Consider the following 20,500-nt stretch of genomic DNA (forward strand, 5'->3'; position numbering starts at 1 on the left):
AGGTGTGCGCTGGTTTGCGTGGAGCTAAGCAATGCTAACTTCCGGTTACAGTTTCTTACACTCAGCCTCTGCATTGCTTCACCAGTGTGATACTCGCATACTGGCACCCAAACAGGCTTACACCTGCTTGCTCCTGCACTTGCAAATGCACTGCATTTTGTGTTTGCATCTGACACTCACACCCCTGGGTGGGGGTGAGGACTACGATAATAACTTCTGATACCTATTACATCGGCTTACATGCCTACAGTGGGGTGTTGCGACCATGTGTTCATAGCTTTTGTGTAGTGGGTCATGCAATGACCTACAGACACTGGATCCTACCCAGTTCGGCTTTGTTAAGGGCAGATCCTGCCTCTTAAACCTGGTTGATTTCTTTGAAATAGTCACCAAGGCCATTGACGAGGGGAAGGTGGTCCACACAGCCTACCTGGACCTCGCAAAAGCCTTCGATACAATACCCCACTCGGGCATTATAGATAAGCTCACCAGCTTAAATATAAACCCCTATGTCACTAGATGGATTGCAAACTGGCTCAAGGACAGAACCCACGTGGTTAGAATTGCTGGAGCCATGTCAGACTCCAAACCAGTTACAAGTGGTGTCCCACAGGGCTCAGTCCTGGGACCTCTCTTGTTCGGTATGTATTTCTCGGAGGTACAGGCCAACACGGAAGGACTGTGGCTGACCAAGTTCGCAGATGACTGCAAACTGGGTGCCATAATCAACTCTCCAGCTGACACAAGCATCCTCCAAAAGGGCCTCATAGAAACAGACAACTGGTGCCAGAGCCATGGCCTCAAGCTAAATGCCAAAAAGTGTATAGTCATCCCCTTTGGCAAAAACAGTGCAAAATTACCACATAGGTGGTAATCCATTAAGTACAGAAGAAGTAATGAGGGACCTGGGGACCCAAGTTGATAGCAATCTCTCATTTGACAACCACGTGGCCAAAGTGGTTAGAAAAACATTTTATATAGCGCACCTAATCATGAAGGGATTCACATCTAGATCAGGGGAGGTCATCGTGCCTCTTTACTCATCCCTTATCAGGTCCATAATTGAGTACAATGCCCCTTTTGGGATGTACCTTACCAGACACCTGCAGCAACTGGAAAGACCCCAAAAGTACCTCACCAAGAGGATCAAAGGGCTCAAACAGATGCCATATGCTGCCCGGATAAAGAAACTCCAGCTCTACTCAGTGGCATACCGCCTGTTTAGAGGCGATCTGTGCCTGACGTATAAAGCCATGTCCAACCCGGAATTAATGGACATGCTGCACCTCAGAAAATCCAAATCCCATTGAGCTACGCGCTTGAGAGACTTGAACCTCAGCACTGAAATAAATAGGACATGCTGGAGGGACAGATTCATAACCCAGAGGCTCCCTTCACTCTGGAATAAAATCCCAGTCCAGGTTAGGCAGAGTTCCTCATTGACTCTCTTCAAGAGGAATCTTGATGAGTGGATGGGAGATCGTAGGTTTACCCCGGGTATCACTTCTGTGTCACTGTTAGACAAAGGCACAGTATACTAACCTCGAAAAAGGGCATAGCAAAATTAATTTAAAATGGGTGGCGAAAGCCAAACACATTCTGGCTAGGCTTATAAATGCCCTAGGGCAGATAGCCTAGTATGAACCTATGAACCTATGAACCTATGGTCATACCGTACTTAGACATTTAAATTGGACTGTGCTGCAGTGGGACCTATATTGGGAATGACTGGCCATTAGGCATAAACATGCCGGTCGACTGTACGGAATCTGCGGCCTGTCCAGAGTTTGCTTCATACTATTGGTGTGTTCCTCTTACAATCTGCACCTGTCTGGCAAATACCTGGGAACTGACACCATTAAATACAGACAAATAATTGGGTTTAGGACCCCACATCCTTCAGCCGAGTCATGCTACTGCATACCTATTATTCTATCAGCTTTCTAAGGTTGTAAGTGGAATATGTTCTTTCTGTCCCTATCAGACCTCTCAAACAAGTGGGGACAAATTTCAACTGAATCAGGGACAAGTCAAGTAAAACTCAGGGACACTTTTAAAATATTAGTGCTATTAACTTGAAACATTGACAGAATCAAAGCATGTGAATAAATACACATTTTCTGAAGTAAAAGACGTTTATAACTCTTAATTATTGTCAATATTCATTAAGTGTAATTCACCACCTTTCCTCCAAAAGTCACTAGTTTTAGGAGGGATTAAGAGGGACAGAGTGAAAATTTGACACAAAATCAGGGAAAGTTGAGAGGTATGGTCCCTATTTGTTCCCCCAATGGCTTATGTCCTGTCCAGTGGATTTGCTCTTAGGGGCTGAGAGGTATGGGCGTAAACTCTGCCCATTTTGAAATATTACGTACATCCCCGGGGTGGTCCTAATACAATTGCGCCAGCCAATACCTGCATGCCTAGGCCCATAATTGCATACCCATAGTTCCCCTACCTGCCCCTCCTCTACAGCACTCATTCTTACTGTGGGTGCAGTTGGAGTCTAACCACACCACTACACACTGCCCACTATCTGCGTGTCAGGACCCATGTTGTACGTTGTGTCGACCCATGGGTTATCAGGCTTGCACAACCTACTGGTCCATGTACGTCTACAGCCTGGTTTGATGATTCATGACAGGAACTGACTCCAATGATCAGTAATTTTTGGGGTGTCCAACAAGGGTCATTGATGTCTTTGTTTCAAGATTAGACCTGGCAGGTCTCTCCCACTGGTAGTATCCTGCCTGTGGTCTGAGAAGCAGTGGTGTGTTTACTTTTATTGTGTGTCTGTATGTTTCGCCGGTCTAGCTGGAGGTGGGTGGGTTGATGCTACGTGTTACACATTTGTTGATTGGACTCCTCACCCCCATATGCATGGCCTGTGAACATATGTAATTCGTAACTGCTGTACCATATCCTAGCTATATACATGTGCATATTTACACACACACACATATATATATATATATATATATATATATATATATATATATATATACATTACTATATACAGATATATCTGTACATGTATGCATACATGTATATATTTATATATTGCTGTCTCTATATATCTAATGACATATGGGTGTATGGGTGCCTGCATATGTATATATCTATATGTGGGTATGCATATGTATTCTGTCTCTATATGTATACATTTGTACTATGGAGAGGGAGAGGTATATCTCCATGTAGCTATGGGTATAGATACACACACATACCTCTACATATATACATCTACATCTGGTTATGCCATTCCTTGCCATGTAGATTACACTTTGCTGTAGTGGGACTCATACTGGGTATGGCTGCTCATTGGGCGATGCCTCTGCCCAATGAACACCTTTGCTTACATCCCTGGGGCTGTCCATATAGACCCACATCATCCAACACCTGCACACCTAGAACCATAACTAGCTACCCATAGTTCCCCCACCCGCACCTCCTCTACAGCACCCATCCTTACTCTGTGTGCTGGTCGGGTCTGAACACACCACTACACGATGCCCACTCTCCACTTCATGGGACCCATGTCATATGTTGTCTTGACCCATGGGTCATCAGGCTTTCCCACCCTTGTATTCCGGGTATGTACACACCCCGGCCAAAATGGTGGGTGTATCACCTTCCTTTGGTTATATGTCAATTTTTGGGGGTCCCACAAGGGACGCTCCTGTCTGTGTTCCAAGATTAGATTTCACGGGTGCACTGTGAACCCCCCCTGGTTGTATCCTGCCTGTAGTCTGGGGAGCAGTGGACTATTTACATTGTTTGCGGGTTTGTGTGTATGTTTCCTCTGTCCAGCTTGGCGGGGGGGTCATGCTACGTGTTACATGTTTCTTGCTCGGGCCCCTCACTTCCATTGGCATAGCCTGTGAACATATGTCATTCTTGTGTGCTGTTTCCTATCATAGCTGTATGTCTGTGTATATCTACACACACATACACACACACACATATATATATATATATATGTGTGTGTGTGTGTGTGTGTGTGTGTGTGTGTGTGTGTGTGTGTGTGTGTGTGTGTGTCTGCAGGGCAATGCATACCCTCGCGCAAACACACTTAAACATGCTTACTGGTGCTTATTTATGCTTAAACCTGCTTACTACTGCCTTATTCATTATGACACTGACACTTCACTCCAGTTCAATTTTAATTGTTATTATGTAGGTTATACAGCAGACAGATGTTGAAATATGTTCATATACAGATTACCAATGGAAAATGGTATGTGCTGCAGTGGGATTCGGAATGGAAATGTCTGTTCATTAGGCGGATGCTCTAACCACTACACTATTGCTGTGCTGCTTCATTTGCATATATACCCATATACCAATGACTCCTAGTTCCCCAAACACCCACCCCAACACTACACTAATGCAGCAGTCATCCATTCTCCAGTTGGATATACGGTGTATCCACACCACTACACATTGGCCACTCCCTACTCCTGTAGACCCATCCCATGGGTTGACTCACTCCACGTATCCTCAGACATCCCAAACTTTTAGTCCACAAATATTGGTGAAATGAGTGACCAATAGGACACTATTCGCAATTTTTGGGTTGTCCCACCTGGGACACACATGTCTTTATTTCAATATTAGACTCTATACTTCATTACATCATTACTCCTGTTAACATGACACTACAATAAATTAATAGGTATGACTATGTTGTAACACACACGTTACACATGAGAGCTAATAATGTACGAGTGCGGCAAAATTATTTTACAAATAGGACCGGTTTAGTGATTGGCGTTGCCGTAGCAGGCAGATCACAGGAATGATTCCATGTGTGAGAAAGTCCTCACATTTGATTATTTGAGAACAGCACTGACTTCGGACATTGTACACACTTCTGCATTTTAGCAATTTCGTCCCTTCCCTCTTATGCACAACCTATTGTTCTATCTACTGTCAAGGTTTGTAGGGGCACTTTCATGTTATTTATGTCTGCAAAAGGAATGAATGTGTTACAGGGAATGTACTTCTACATATAGATGTATGCATGTGTGTATGCATATATACTTATAACGAACTCGCTGACCTCCATGAGGTGGTCCAATTAGAACCAGGCCATCAAACCCTGACATGCCTGGATCCCTAATTCCATACCCATAGTTCCTCCACCCCACCCGAGTTCGACATACACGCAAACCATCTATTTTTCCGGTTGCTGTCACAGCCATGACACACCTCCACACATTTCCCTCTCCCCAGCGTTAGGGGCCCTACACGTATGTTGTCCCAACCCTTGTATTATCAGGATCTCCCACCATTTAGTCCTTGAACATACCTGCCCTTGCTTGTGTAATGGTCAGAGGTCCAACCATCCTAGCAAAGTCCCACCAGGGACTACCCTGCGATTGTAAAGTAGACTTAGCAGATCGGCAATGTTACTCCCACTGGTAGTATCCTGCCTGTGGTGTGAGTAGCAGTGCTCTGCTCACCCCTGCCCTGCTTGGTATGACATACACTGACAGCACTAAATAATACTGGAGTTGCTGTTGATTTCCTTCTCATTCTTTTTGTATGCTTTATTGTCACAACGTTCATTCTTCATATATATATATATATATATATATATATATATATATATATATTTTATATATCTGCACTGTACATACACACGCACATGCATCTACATAATTATATACATTTTCTATGCTGGGCACTGCTTACACCTGCGCAAGCGCACTCAGACTTGCTTACTAGTACTTATATATGTTTACTACTGCTTATTTGTGCCTTATTCATTATGACACTACCACTTTGATTGAATGACATTAGTTAAACATTTCATGCTGTACTCCAGTTCACATTTACATGTTATTATGTAGGTTATACAGCAAAATGACATTCCACATGGAAAATGATATGGGCTATAGTTGGGTTTGAACAGTGCATGCCTGTTCATTAGGCGGATGCTCTAACCACTACACTATTGACATTAACATTGTTTCTGCATGTTTTTCTCTATTTGGATGATTTTGATGTGTAAGATACGCTAAGCAGGGGGCAACGCCATGCAAAAACACTTCACTTCTCTTACACTTTCGATATTGAAGCAATGTTGTTTCTTTCAGCTTTTCCCGGTTAGGGGTCGCCACAGCAGAACTCCGGTCCGCTAATGATTGGCAGTTGATTTTTACGTGCTGAGTTGCCGGCCCTAACGCACAACCTTCAATGAAGGTACGCCCATTCACGCATGTCTCCACAGAAGACGCTCTAGCTGAGAATCGAATGGGACAACGTCTTGCTGTAAGGCAACAACGCTACTGCAGCACCACCACTGCGGATAGTCAATATTGAAGCAATACAAATGTAAAATAGGGACACAGAGAATCTAATTGTGAAAGTTCTAAGGACGGGGCACAACATTCCGTTATGTTCTTGTGTGTTTACTACTTTGATTTTATTTCAGTTTTCGTGGACACTCTTGTATGCTTAGCATACATTTCAGTATCCACAGACACTGAATTAATTCCTTACTATTAAAGGCAGGCTCTAATAGTAAGCTTAGTAGGTTTTGCAACTGTGGGGGCATGTTTCTGCCTCTGTAGAGCACTTAAAAGTGCCCCCTGCACTCGCATACATTTCCTGTGCACGTCGAGGGTGCGGCGCTGCTGCACCATCTGTAATGAGGATGCTCGACGCAAGGCTAACACCATCCTTGTGCCAAGCTTCATGAATCTCAGGGAAAATGTTATAATTTGTAAGCCATGTTTCTATCTAAACAAGCAATCTTTGTGAAATAGAGGTTTTGGTTAATAGAAAATAGAAATTGGCAATATTGTGCAGTTCATAATGATGAGAAAGGCAGGGACTACCAAGAGAAGAAGATACATGGTTAGAATGTGTAGGTATTGTGTACAATTAATCCACAAAACCTGCTGTGTTTAGCTAACTGAGAGAGAAAAAGAAGGAGAAAGAGAGAGAGAAAGGAAATATTACATGGTATAAGATTTTGAAGAAAAGCAGAACTGAATAAATTGACTTGAATTCCAACTGACGACTATTTCAGAGTATTAACAGTAACTGTTGAGATTAATGGGGTCTGTATTTTAGCATTTGTATTTCAGTCATGGCAAAAGAATAGTTATTTTCACATAAAGCAGCATTCTGGTCAGATAACTAGTAACCATAAAATTAAAAGTCAGGTAAGGCTTAAATGTGCAGACAGTTTTAACATTGTAACAAAACTTTTCCAGTTCTGCTGTTCTTCAGAATCTTATACTACATAACAACACCATTTTCGTTGCTCTCTCTCAGTTAAACAGAGCACCTTCTGATTGGAGTCTGCATGTTCTCCCTGTGGTCGAGTGACATTAAAGACATGCAGGTAGGTGCGTGTGTGAATGGGTGTGCCTTCTTTGAAGGTTGGGCATCGGGCTGGCACCTCAGCACTGTAAAAATCCACTGCCAATCATTAGCAGACCGGAGTTCCGCTGTGGCAACCCCTAACTGGGAAAAGCTGAAAGACATTAGTTTTAACTGCATGCAGTATCTGTACATTCTAACCCGCGGTATCATTTTTTTGGTAGTCCCTCTCATTATTGTGAACATCATATTATTGTTTATTCATATTTTTTGTAAGCCAAAACCTCTGACAAAGATTGCATGTTTAGACAGACTAGAAGCTTACAAAGTTTTAACTAATCTCCCAACACATCTCTTGTTTTGAGATTTGTCTCATTAAATGTCAGACCAGTCTCTGCGGGAGTTATCTTCTCTGCTCAAAGAACATTAACACTAATGTAACACACCAAATTTTGATTTAATATCATGTCTTGACCTTGTTCGAGGCACAGGTGGATATTTAAGCACCGTATTTCATATCAGTAACTTAAAATATAACTCCTGATGAAGGGCTCATGCCAGCTCGAAAGCTTGAGTAAATGCAAAACTGGTGTTGGTCCAATAAAAGGTATTACATTATCTCTATGTTCCAGTGTCTTTGTGTTTTCTGCTAGTGGGCCAACATGGCATTTCTTTAATTTCTTCTTACACCATGGTCAGTCAAAAATTCAGCAGTTTCTTTTATGGGAATCAAATTTTTAGCTGTAAGTGCTTTCCATATATTTCAACAGGATTATGAGTTGCTCAAAGTTTTCTTTTCTAACTGGTTTTCTCAGGAGTCAGGAAGTTCCTCACTAAATAGTAAGTTGTATCTCTAGCAATACTGACAGCCATTGCTGCTTTTCTCCATTATCAGTTTTACAGTTGATGTTGTGTCTTTCGGCTTTTCCCAGTTAGGGGTTGCCACAGCGGAACTCCGGTCTGCTAATGATTGGTAGTTGATTTTTACATGCCCAGTTACCAGCCCTGATGCACAACCTTCAACGAAGGTATACCCATTCACACATGTCTCCACGCAGAAGACGCTCTAGCTGAGAATCGAACTGGACAGTGTCTTACTGTGAGGCAACAACGCTAAAAAGCATTATTCCATTATTTCACAACATTCCTTATCTTATAGGTTTGGGTATTTCGATCAAATGTCGTTAGAGTTCCAAAACTTCCAGGTCTCTCTCTGTCTCTCTTGCCATCAAGTTATCTTGCTGTATGGCAATAAAACAGGTCTTATATCCTTTTTGTTTGTCTGTTTGTTTAAATACCTTTATTGAATTACAACTTAAGACATGGGCACATATACATTAACAGGAAAGAAAACAAATCATGTTAATCTTTTCTACTTAAACACATCATATATTACATGTGTTTTCGTTCTTCATAACAACTGTCTTTCAGTCCAATATTACATAAACTGTTCAATTTCTGCCTTCCCTTAAACCTCACTCCTCCTCCAGAACATTATTTTTCATGTTTTTTTTCCCACAAATTCAATGTATTTCTGTGTATTTTATTATATTTGTTTTCTGGGGTGGAGCACTGATGTCCATGGACCTTTTTTAGACTTAGCTTGGGAGCAGTGTCTTGTAAAGCGACTTGCTCTGAGACACACAGTTACTACAATGGAGACTGAGGGAATCAAACCTTGCACCACTGGATTACTTAGAAACAGCTTGTTAACAGCTCCTTAATCCTCTAATCCAACTGTTAGACCAATCCTCTAAGTCATCTGCCAGACCAATTGCTCCTTCCCTTTTCTTTTATCTCTTTTACAATATTCAATACTTCAAATACAGTTGGTTTAGATTTTGATTTCCATTTTCTAGTAATTGCTTTTTTTGGTAGTGTGACACCCATGCCCTGGCCCAGCAATCAAGGAGCCTCATTCCTCACCACTAACACCAGATAGGGCATCTCATATATGAGGAAAGGATAACAAATACACACAGTTAAGTGCAATTTCCCTTAAGAGCACACAGAGATCACAGTCAGTCCAGGGCTGGTCACTCCCTTGCTCCCAAGGTCCCCAATAAGACTCCCCACTGGCACAGCTATAGGGTCCAGATCTCAGCCTAGCTGGGCAAGCTAAAATCTCCAGCCCCCTCTCTGTCCCACCAGTGCTTCATGTCCCTGCCCAAGTAGCTGATACACACACACTTTGAAATAAGAGTTTACACAACCACACAGACACTTCTGGGGAAGGCTGGCACAGGTTCTCCAGCTGTGCCCCTTTTACCCAGACTATATGGAAGTAATTACTGCCACCACCTAGCTAATATTTATCAGCTACTCAAAGGTCCTTAAAAGGGTGTCAAATTATTACCGTGCAATATTAATATCCAATTGGTAGTATAGCCCAGGGCTAAAGCTATTAGAGTGGCCTTGTACAGTTTTACCAAAGGCATGCAAGTACTCTAAAGATCTTAAATTATCTCTACATAAACCAGCCACAGTTAAAAGGTTTTAAAATATTTAATAATAAATAATTAAAACCACAATACAATACTTTTTGCTACACAGAGCTAGTCAAGAGTTCAGAGATCACACAGAAATACTTAAAATAAATCAGTAGTACAGTTCTGACATCACAGAAAAACACTTAGTCTAAACTTTATACTTCCTAGCTAATCTAAAAGAAAACACAAGTCTAAGATAATTTACATAAGACAACAGGCAGAGTGCTGAGTTGGATAGTCAGACAAAAATGCTTAATAATCTCTGGTTCTCTCTGTTTAAATTGCTATTGCAGTTCTGATAAACATTACATCTTCTCTTTTACACTTTCCTGGAGTTCCCAGGCTACACATTAACTGCATTTACATTATTAACATCTCCCTTTTATTATCTTGAAGCTGGTCAGGAACAGAGCAATAAAAATGCATTTGCATGTTTAAGTCTAGCAATTTAACTCTTGGTTAAAACAATAGAAAGAATTTCTTCATCTAGACTTTTCAGAGCCACTGTCACTTCAATGGGTCACCACATGCTTTACTTTGGTCAGTAAAGTGCACTGTTGTCACATTTATTTTCAGTTCCACATGTAACAGTATTTCTTTACATTTAAGACAAGAAGCCTGTATTTCAACATTTATATTTACAAATGACAGAATTATCTGGGCAATTCCATCTGGCTAGGCTGGCAGCCTTCACATTTCTCTACCAGTCTTCACAGGTAGCCAACAGTATTTAACTTAATAAAGCCTTACAATGTCTAGACGAGTTTAAAAGAATAATTTCTTTAGTTAGAGCAATTTACTCTCCCAATATTTTTGACTGACTACTCTGCAGGGATTTTTTTTTCTAATTCATTATACTCCCAAATACATATTCCCAGTTACTGCATTCTCCCCCATAACACCTCCAACTTTTCCTATCTATCTCAGGAAAAATTCTTTGAAATCTGCTTGGGGTATAAAATATCTATGCAAACACTTCCAAGCAAAAAATTATAAACCTTTTGGACTTTGTTGCATACTTGGGAGCCATACATATGCCCTCCTATTGCTCCCTTTCTTATAAGTTTATAGGTTCATAGGGTAATACTAGGCTACTGGCCTGGAGGCCCTTATAAGCCTAGCCAAGAATTTCACTCATTCCCACAGAGTCAGCACCTGTTTCTCCCTGTCCAGTAGGGACACAAGTGGTATCCCAGGGGTGTATTTTCTGTTTCCCATCCAGTCATCCAGGTTCCTCTTAAAGAGGGCTAATAAGGTACTCTGCTTGACATGGAGAGGGAGTCTGTTCCAGAGATGAGGGAGTCTTTAGGACACAAATCTAGGACACAAATCTATTCCACCAATAAGTTATATTAATGTCACAGACCAGGTTGAGGCCTTGCATGCAGGTTTCGTGAGTGGAGTTTGACTTATGGATATGCAGCAACTTCATCAAGGCTAGGTCTGAGATGGCCTTGTATACCAGACATAGGTCACCTCTGAGCTACGAGACTGAGTAGAGTAACAGAGCTTTTAGCCTATCTTTGTAGGATAGGTGTTTGAGACCCTAGATTTTCCTGGTCAGGGACCTCTGTGGTCTGTGCTTAGCAAGGTACATGCTGAAGGAGGCATTGTACTCAATAATGTGTCTGATAAGGGATGAGTACAGGGATGTTATGGCCTCCTTGTTCCTGGATGAAATACCCTTACTTATGAAGTGGGCCATATATAAAGTCTTCCATACAATGAGGCAATGTGGTAGTCAAAAGTCAGGTTGCTATCAACCTGAGAGCCCAAGTCCTTCAAAACAGATTGCATGCTTAGTACATTGTTATTAATGTGATAATCAGTGGGGACACTATTTCCCCAAAGGGGCTAATGATGCATTTTTTGGCATTCAGTTTGAGGCCATGCTTCTGGCACCAGTCATTAGTTTGGGTAAGGTCCTCTTGGAGGATGTTTACATCACTAGGGGAACTTAAGACAGCACTCAGCTTGTAGTCATCTGCAAACATGGTCAGCCACAGACCACTGGTTTTGGCTTGTACCTCAGAAATATATATCCCAAAGGGTAGAGACCCCAAGACTGATCCTTGGGGTACACCACCCATTACGGGTCTACTTTACATGTCTACTACTTGAGGTGGCTTCCTCTATTTTGACCGAGTGGTTCTAACAGTGAGTCAGTTATCTATCCATCTGGTAACATATGGGTTGATGCCTAGCTGGGAGAGTTTACCTATTATGCCCGAGTGGGAAATAGTGTCAAAGGCTCTGGCTAGGTCAAGGTAGGTGGTGTGCATCGTCTTCCCCTTGTCCATCACTTTGGTGAATGTTTAGAAGAAGTTAACCAAGTTTAACTGGCATGATATCCCTTTGACAAAACCAAACTGTGTGGGGTAAATTGTTTGGAGGTTTCCAATGTCCTTGTTTATAAGGTCCATGATAATGCATTCCATAGCCTTGAAGATCATGCTAGTTAGGCTGATGGGCCTATAACTGCTTGGGTCAGTGGACACTCCACCTTTGTGTGGAGGGATGACAGTGGCTGTCCTCCATTCAGCAGGGATGAAGCCAGTGTTCAGGCTTTGGTTGAATACGGTGCCTAATGGTGCTGACAGCTCTTGCCTGAGTTCATGTAGGATGCAGCCAGTGATGTTGTCGGTTCCAATGGAGGCTGTATTTTTTACCCTTGTGAGGGCATTAAAGACCTGCTCCCTGGTAATGAGGGGAGAGGGCAAGTGCTGGAGATGTCCTGGTTTACTTATGGGGGGACAGGGGGGTGATGTTTTCACTGAGCCAATCTGCCAGTAGGTTGGCTGCATCTATGGCATTTGTATGTATGGTGTTCTTGACCACCAATTCAGAGCAGATTTGGGTGTTACCTTTGAGATTGCAGATGCATGTGAAGAAGACCTTGTGATTGTCCTTAGTGGGTGTGGCCAATTTGGACTTGAAGTTAGCCTTAGAGGATTTCACCAGAGACCTTATTTCCTTGTTCAGACAAAGGCGAAATTGCTTCCAACTTGGCACCTGCTCCTTCTTGGTCCTGGAAAGCATTTTCTCTTTTAGTATAGAGTTTGTTTATTGCTGCTGTCCACCAGACAGGTTTACTCTTCATTGAGGAAGATGATTTGGTTCTGTCAGGTATTTCTGAGTTCATGCAGCTATGTAGGTACTCATATAGTTTTTTGGTGTAGGCTTGGACATTAGTGCTAGTTCCAACTGAAGGGACGGTGGCTGTGAAGCTGCTTATGCTTGCTCTCAGGCAAAAGGCTTTTTGTTTGACCCTGGCAAGGGGGGGGGGGTCAGGAGAGATGGTGACTTTGAAAGTGATTGCTTTATGGTTGGATCTTACCAAAGAGAATGACACTGTAGGGGTGCTACAACTCATGTTGATTACTACCAAGTGCAGGATATTTCCACCTTTTGCAGGGGTGTCGACTAGCTGATCCAATGCATTGGCATTGATGAAGTTGAGGAATCTCTGGGCATTCATTTTTGGGCTAGAATAGGTCTTCCACTCTATGGTTGGGTAGTTAAAGTTGCTCAGGATCAGGGTAGAGGGTTGCATCTTGATGGATTCAAATAAGTCCAGATAGGTGGAGTGGGCATCCTGAGTCATAGTTGGGGATTTGTAGCTAGCTATGATTTCAACAGGTGTTTGTCAACACTTAACTGTACCTGGTCTGTCTCGTGTGTGCCATGCTGTTTGACCTGTCTGGAGTTGTGTATGTCTTTAATAAATATTGAAACTCCACCTACTTTGGCTTTGTAGTCCTCCATCTGGGGTCTAAAAGTATGGTAGGATGAGTAACCTAGCAAGGGTGAGTTGCTCTCTACAGCTTTGAACCAGGTTTCAGTGACTGCACAAATGTCAGCATCTTCCAGGGCAAGGAATGCTTGCAATGAGAGCAGTTTCATGTTAAGACTCCTAGCGTTTAGCAGCATTACCTTCAAATTTTGTTAGAATAATTTTTCACATAGGTAATTTTGTCCTCATAACATTGCCTAAAAAAGGCACTATGGGGGAAGCAAGCCCAGGTGAGACAGATGAAGGCCATCGCTGGCAAAGCATCATGGTCTGTCAGTCATGCCTTCCCAGGCTGTCATGTACTGGATCGCCTTGGAATGACATCAGAAACTAAGCCAATTGTTAAAGTCAGTCATTTTCTGTTTGTATTGAGTTATCATTCTGGGTGATGGTAAGATGCTGCTTAAGGCTAGGGACGTACCTGCCTGGGACACATATTCATGTCTCTTTTCATATAGTCCAGAAAGGTACATATCAAGTCATTCACACCAACATGGACTATGACTGAGTCAGAAGACACAGTCATAACCATACCTGTTGTAGAGAAACTTGAGTGCGTGCACGATATGGTGGATTCTAGCACCTGACAAGCAACTTACTGTGACTTTCTCCTTGTCTAGCCTAATGAGGGGCACATCTGTGTGTCTCACGATATGAGTCTCCTAAGACTAGTATATTGGATTTGTGGCTGGGCCTTAGAGGTTGTGAGACACTATGTGTCATATTTGGTGCTATGGGTTGTGATGTGCTTGTGTATTTTTACCTCGGAGGTCTCCTTTCTTTAGGTATGTTTATGTTGAGAACCTCCGCATATGTGTGAGTGTGTTGTTAAGAAGTGTGGTGTTTGTGGTGTTTGAGCAGACAACCTTCTCAGTGCCAGATGTACTGGCTTGTGATTGAGACAGCAAGGATTCTAGGTTCTTAATGTAATCACATCTCTCACATACTGTGTTCCTAGGTGGTAGTAGTAGAGGGTTGTTCATGTACATGAGGCAGTTGCTACACTGTCTCAGGATGCCCATATTAACCAGACTAGTAGGAGAAACCAAAGGAAATTGTTTGTCCATGGTTGTCAAAATCTGTGGAAAAGAGGTCAGGGATAGTAGAGTGAGTGCTATCTGAGGAGAGTACCTATAGGTGTAAGTAGGGCTGGATAAAATCAATTCAGTAGCTGCAAGGGAGGGCCAAACTTACACAGGAGTGCTGGTAAGGGAAAAATGTAGCTGAGATACCTTGCAAAGGGTCAAAATGGCAGAGTGGTGGTGCACAATGCACAAACAAATGCAAACCCACCCAAAAGGGTAAATTGTTTTTTTCAGTCTCTCCTCCATGGTTTCTAATAGTTACCATGCAATATTTTATATGGTCTACTAATTATCCCTTTTTAACAGCACTTCTGTTCTAAATTTTACTAAAAGCTCTGCAAGACCAAACCTTTCACTTAGTGAACCCCTGTCTCTTTCTCTGTGCCTGTACTCTGATATTAATCCTTGGTAGTGAAGGCAGCCTCTATCCTGCAGTCCAAACTTCTTCTTGGCCTCATCTATTAACTCTCCCTCTCTAGTTATTTGCTCCCAATGCCTTGGTTCCTTTGCTAGTTTTCTCCAGTAAATTCCAGCTCCCTCTTGCCTATTTTCTGTACCCCTACTTGCGTTGGCTGTGTTCCTGGAATACTTTCTGCAATGTTATGGATATAATATTGTGTGAGGTTGTTATTATTATTCTCCTTAAGAATCTGCATCCATAATTCCACTTTCTTATTATTTCTTGAACTGTCTACCTGCTTCATCATAGGTTCATAGGTGTGGACTTGGCTAATGGCCCTGGAGCCTTTACAAGCCTAGCCCATAGGCTTACCCTGGCATCGTGCCACCTGACCTTAGTTCCCAGTGCCTCTGTCGAGTAGAGCCACTGGAGTGATCCCCGAGGTGAATTTTCTATTTCCCATCCACTCATCAAGATTTCTCTTGAAGAGGGCCAGTAAGGTGCTCTGTTTGACATGTATGGGAAGTCTATTTCATAGCATGGGCAGATGCTGGGTTATGAACCTGTCCCTCCAGCTTCTTCTGTTAATTGTGGTAATGAGGGTGAGGTCTCTGGAGTGTGTGGTGCGGAGGGATTGGGATTTCTTTAGATGTAGCATTTCTAACAGAGCTGGGTCAGACATGGCTTTGTAAGTCAAGCAGAGATCGCCTCTAAGTAGGTGATATGAGACAGAGAATAGTTGGAGTTTTCTGAGTCTGTCCATATAGGATGAGTTTAAGGCCTAGGATCCTCTTTGTGAGGTACTTTTGTGGCCTCTCCAGTTGTTGCAGGTGTCTAGTGAGGTACATGCCAAATGGGGCATTGTACTCAATGATTGGCCTAATGAGGGAAGAGCAGAGGGAGACAATGACCTCTTTCTTCCTGGATGCAAAACCCTTAGTAATGACATGTGCCACACAGAAGGCAATGTGGTGGTCAAAAGAGAGGTTGCTGTCAACCTGTGTCCCCAGATCTCTTATAACATCTTCTGTGTTCAGTGGACTACCATCGATGTGGCAATTGTTGGGAACTGGGTTTTTCCCAAAGGGGATAACGATACATTTTTTGGCCATGGTTCTGACACCAGTCATTGGTCTCAGTGAGGCCTTTCTGTAGGATGTCAACATCACTTGGGGAGTTAATAATAACTCCTAACTTACAATAATATGCAAACTTTGTCAGCCAGAGTCCCTTCATTTTGGTCTGGACTTCAGAGAAGTAGATACCAGACAGGAGATGACCCAGGACCAAACCCTGTGGGACTCCATTCATAACTGGTCGGCAGTCTGATTTGGAGTCAGCTACTTTCACACTGTGGGTTCTATCTGTGAGCCAGTTTGCAATCCACCTAGTGATACAGGGGTTGATGCCTAGCTTAGTGAGTTTTTCTAATATTCCTGAGTGGGGAATGGTAACAAAGGCTTTGGCCAGATCAAGGTAGGCTGTATGAACCCCCTTGCCTTCATCCACAGCTCTGGTGACTGACTCAAAGAAGTCGACCAGTCTGAGCAGGCATGATCTACCCTTCACAAAACCAAACTGTGTGGATCCAGAGATTGGAGATTCCCTATATCCTTGTTTATTAGGTCCATGGTGATGCATTCCATAGCTTTGCATATCAGACTCATCAGGCTAATGAGGCGCTAGTTCCCAGGGTCTGTAGTTGCTCCTCCTTTGTGGAGAGGGATGACTGTAGCAGTGCGCCATTCGGTAGGGACAAAGCCTGAGGTGAGGCTGTGATTGAACAGGGCACACAGGTGAGGTGCCAGTTCACTCTGTAGTTCATGTAGAATACAGCCAGGGATACTGTCAGGTCCCATATAAGCTGTATTCTTGGCCTTGGACAGTGCTGCTTTAATCTGTGTAGCAGTAATACTGGGTACCCGGCAATCTACTGGTATTGTGATTGGTCCTTTGGTGGGGGAAAGAGGGGGAAAGTTGGCACTGAATCTGTCGGCCAGTATATTGGCAATATCTGTTGGCTCATTTTAGGAGGTATAATTGTGCAGCAGCTCAGAGCAAATCTGGGTATTGCTGTGGACATTCTTTACATAACTATAGAAGGTCTTGTGATTGTCTTTACTATCTGCTGCAATTCTGTTTTCATAGCTAGCTTTATAGGATTTGATGAGGGAATCTCAATTTTTTCTTGAGGCTGATAAGGAAGTTTTTCCAGTCTTGGAATTTCACCTTATTCCGCATCAGTTTCCTCCTTCTGTTGTAGACATTGTTTATGGCAGGAGACCACCAGACTGGCTTCCTTTTTTTGGAGGAGAGCATCTTGGTTCTATTGGGTATGGCATATCCATGCATTTGTGTACGTGTTCATATAATGCATTTGTGTATGATTCGGTGGTCATGCAACTATTCTACATTTGCATGGGTGCCGTGAAGTTAGCCACCTCTGTTTTTGGACCCCAAAGTTAGCTTTGGAGAAGTTTTTCATGGTGGTTACCTTTGCATGGGGGGAGTGGGAGAGATGTGGATTTTCAAGGTGATTTGTTTGTGGTTGGATCTAACCAGGGAGGAGTTGACTATTGGTGTAGAGCAACGGTCGCCTATGTTAGTAATGACCAGGTCAAAGATGTTGCTACCTCTAGTGGGTTTAAGAAAAAGCTGGTCCAGGGCATTGGAATTAATGAATTCCAGGAAACGGGCAAGTGTATTGGTACATGAGTAGTTTTCCCAGTTAATGGTGGGGTAGTTGAAGTCGCCCAGTATGAGATTGTTATATTCTCCAAGGTGCTTAGGAAAATGGACTGTGAGTCTTGGGACATGGTTGGGGAACTATAGCAGGCTACGACCTGAATCACTGTCTTGCCCAATGTTAGCTGCACTTGAAGTATCTCTGATGCGTTAAGTTGGGCTACCAGTCTGGAGGTATGCATATCCTTTATAAATATGGAAACACCACTGCCTTTGGAGCTTCAGCCCAAGTTCTGGGGCCAAAAGGTGTAGAATGAGTTATAGCCTGGTTGTGCAGGGGTGCTTTCTGCTGCCTTGAACGAGGTCTCTGTTACAGCACAAATGTCGACATTCTCCATTTTAAGGAGTGCTTTGAGTGAGTGCATTTTGAGATTTAGACTTCTAGCATTGAGCAGCATGACCCTCAGACTGCATTTGTTTGTAGCTGTTACAGTGGTAATTTGGTCTTTGGAACACCACTTAAAAAAGGCACTATAGGGGTGGCAAGAGCCTTGGCCAGTATCCGGAAGCCCAGGGCTGACAGATGCAGGCCATCTCTAGCAAAGCATCGAGGTCTGTCAATCATGTCATCCTAGGCAGACAGATACTGGATCCCCTTAGAATGACACCAGAAACTTAGCCAATTGTTGAAATCAATAATTTTCTGCTTGTACTGTGGTATCATTCTGGATGATGGCAGGATGCTGCTCAGGGCTAGCGTCACACCCGCCTGGGCAACATAATCCGAGAGCTCCTCTATGTCTCTTTTCATGTAGTCCAGGGAGGTAAGTCTCAAGTCATTCACACCCATATGTACAATCACAGAGTCATATTTGTACCTGTTGTTGAGGGACCTGAGTGTGTGCATTATGTGGCAGATCCTGGCACCTGACAGGCAGCTGACTGTTACTTTCTCCTTATTGAACCTAGTGAGTGGGGCATCAGTGTGCTTCACTATCGAGTCACCTATGACTAGTGTGTTGGGCATGCATCATCCATTTCCACTTTGAATTATAACCTTCTGCTTATCTAATGTATATGAGTCTTAAATGTGCAGTTCTAAAATATCCCTTCAAATCAGGTAATCCTAAACCACCTTGTTATGTTTGGAGGATCAACTTATGCTACTTAACTCTTGCACCCCCCATCCAAGATAAATTCCTCAACTCTTTATTAATTATTGACCAAAACTTCTCTGGTTAATAAAAATATGTCTGAACTGTATATAAAACTAAAGGGACTAAAAACAGTTTCACTGCTTGTATCTTATGTTCCATAGTCATAACCAAGAACATGTAGCTTCTCATTTTTTTGTATTATTTTTTGTTTAGTCTCTTTCCACATATCCATACATACTCCCAAATACTTCATCTTATCTTGTCCCTATAAACATGAATATTGCTGAACCAATTTGTGAGTGGCTACATAATTTACCGCTTTATCCTTTTTATCAGCATTCATTTTATATCCCCAAAAGACTTGAAACTGTCTCAAAATATTCTACAACACCAAGAGATCCTTTTCTAGATTAATCAAGTACAAAATAATATCATTTGCAAATAAAACCAACTTTTCTTCATTATACCAATTACATCATTGGATTTTTGAGTTCATTGTTTAGTTTGCCAAAGGCTCTTAATGTAAAGCAAATAATAATAAAGGGGAAAGAAGACACCTTGCCTTGTTTTGCTGTTCAAACATAACTACCAGATAGGACCCCTCCCACTTTAATTCTTGCCTGTGACACTTCATATATCCTCCTAATTAACCTTATTAGTGTATAAGGGAATGCAAATACTTCCACTGCCCTACTCATAAAACCCCAGCTTACTCTGTTGAATGCTTTCTCAGCATCAAGACCCACCAACAACAGTGGTACTTTCTTACATTCTGCTTCCCTGTAGTTCATCATTGTTCACTTAATGTTATGAAATATTTGCCTCCCTTCAACAAAACCACACTGATCCATATCTGTCAATCTTGGTAACATCTTTGACATTCTTTTGCCAGTGCAGACATAAACACTTTATAATCATTAAAATAAAATGAAACTGTAGAGTGAACCGCTCCTCCGCACAAAATAGTAACAGCAAGGATCAAACAGGAACAGCGGAGCGGAAACACGGCAGCACAGGGTCAGAACACACTAAAATCTTCTCAATTGACAATATCGACGTAACACACTTTGTAGTAAAAAATCCAAATCCACAGCTTCACAAAGAAAGTAAAAAAGCTTTATTGTAATAAAAAAGCTTTATTGTAGTAAAAGAGAGTTAGCGCTTTCACCTATTTCAGGCTTCTTCAGACTCAACAATACAGAATACTAATTAATGAAATATATACGCCATCTGGCGGGAAAGTCAATAAAACTTTTAAAGAAATAATCCATAAAAGCATCTCTAATAAAATAAAATAAAATCAGAACGTGCAAACTAAATAATATGCACTAATTGAAAACTTATATACATACATATGTATTAAAAAGCACTTATATAACATGTGAAATATAAATATATATATATATAAGAAGTAAAATAACAAAGTACCTAGTACCTAGAACAAGGTGCATTGTATGTAAGTGATATTCTCAATTATATACCTTCAATCTCCTCATCTTCAAATAAGGTTTAACCGATAACTTAACATTTAAGCCTGGTGGAATATCAGATCTGAA

Source organism: Protopterus annectens, chromosome 3.part0, assembly GCF_019279795.1.
Source record: "Protopterus annectens isolate FY-2018-M chromosome 3.part0, PAN1.0, whole genome shotgun sequence".
Lineage (NCBI taxonomy): Eukaryota > Metazoa > Chordata > Ceratodontiformes > Protopteridae > Protopterus > Protopterus annectens.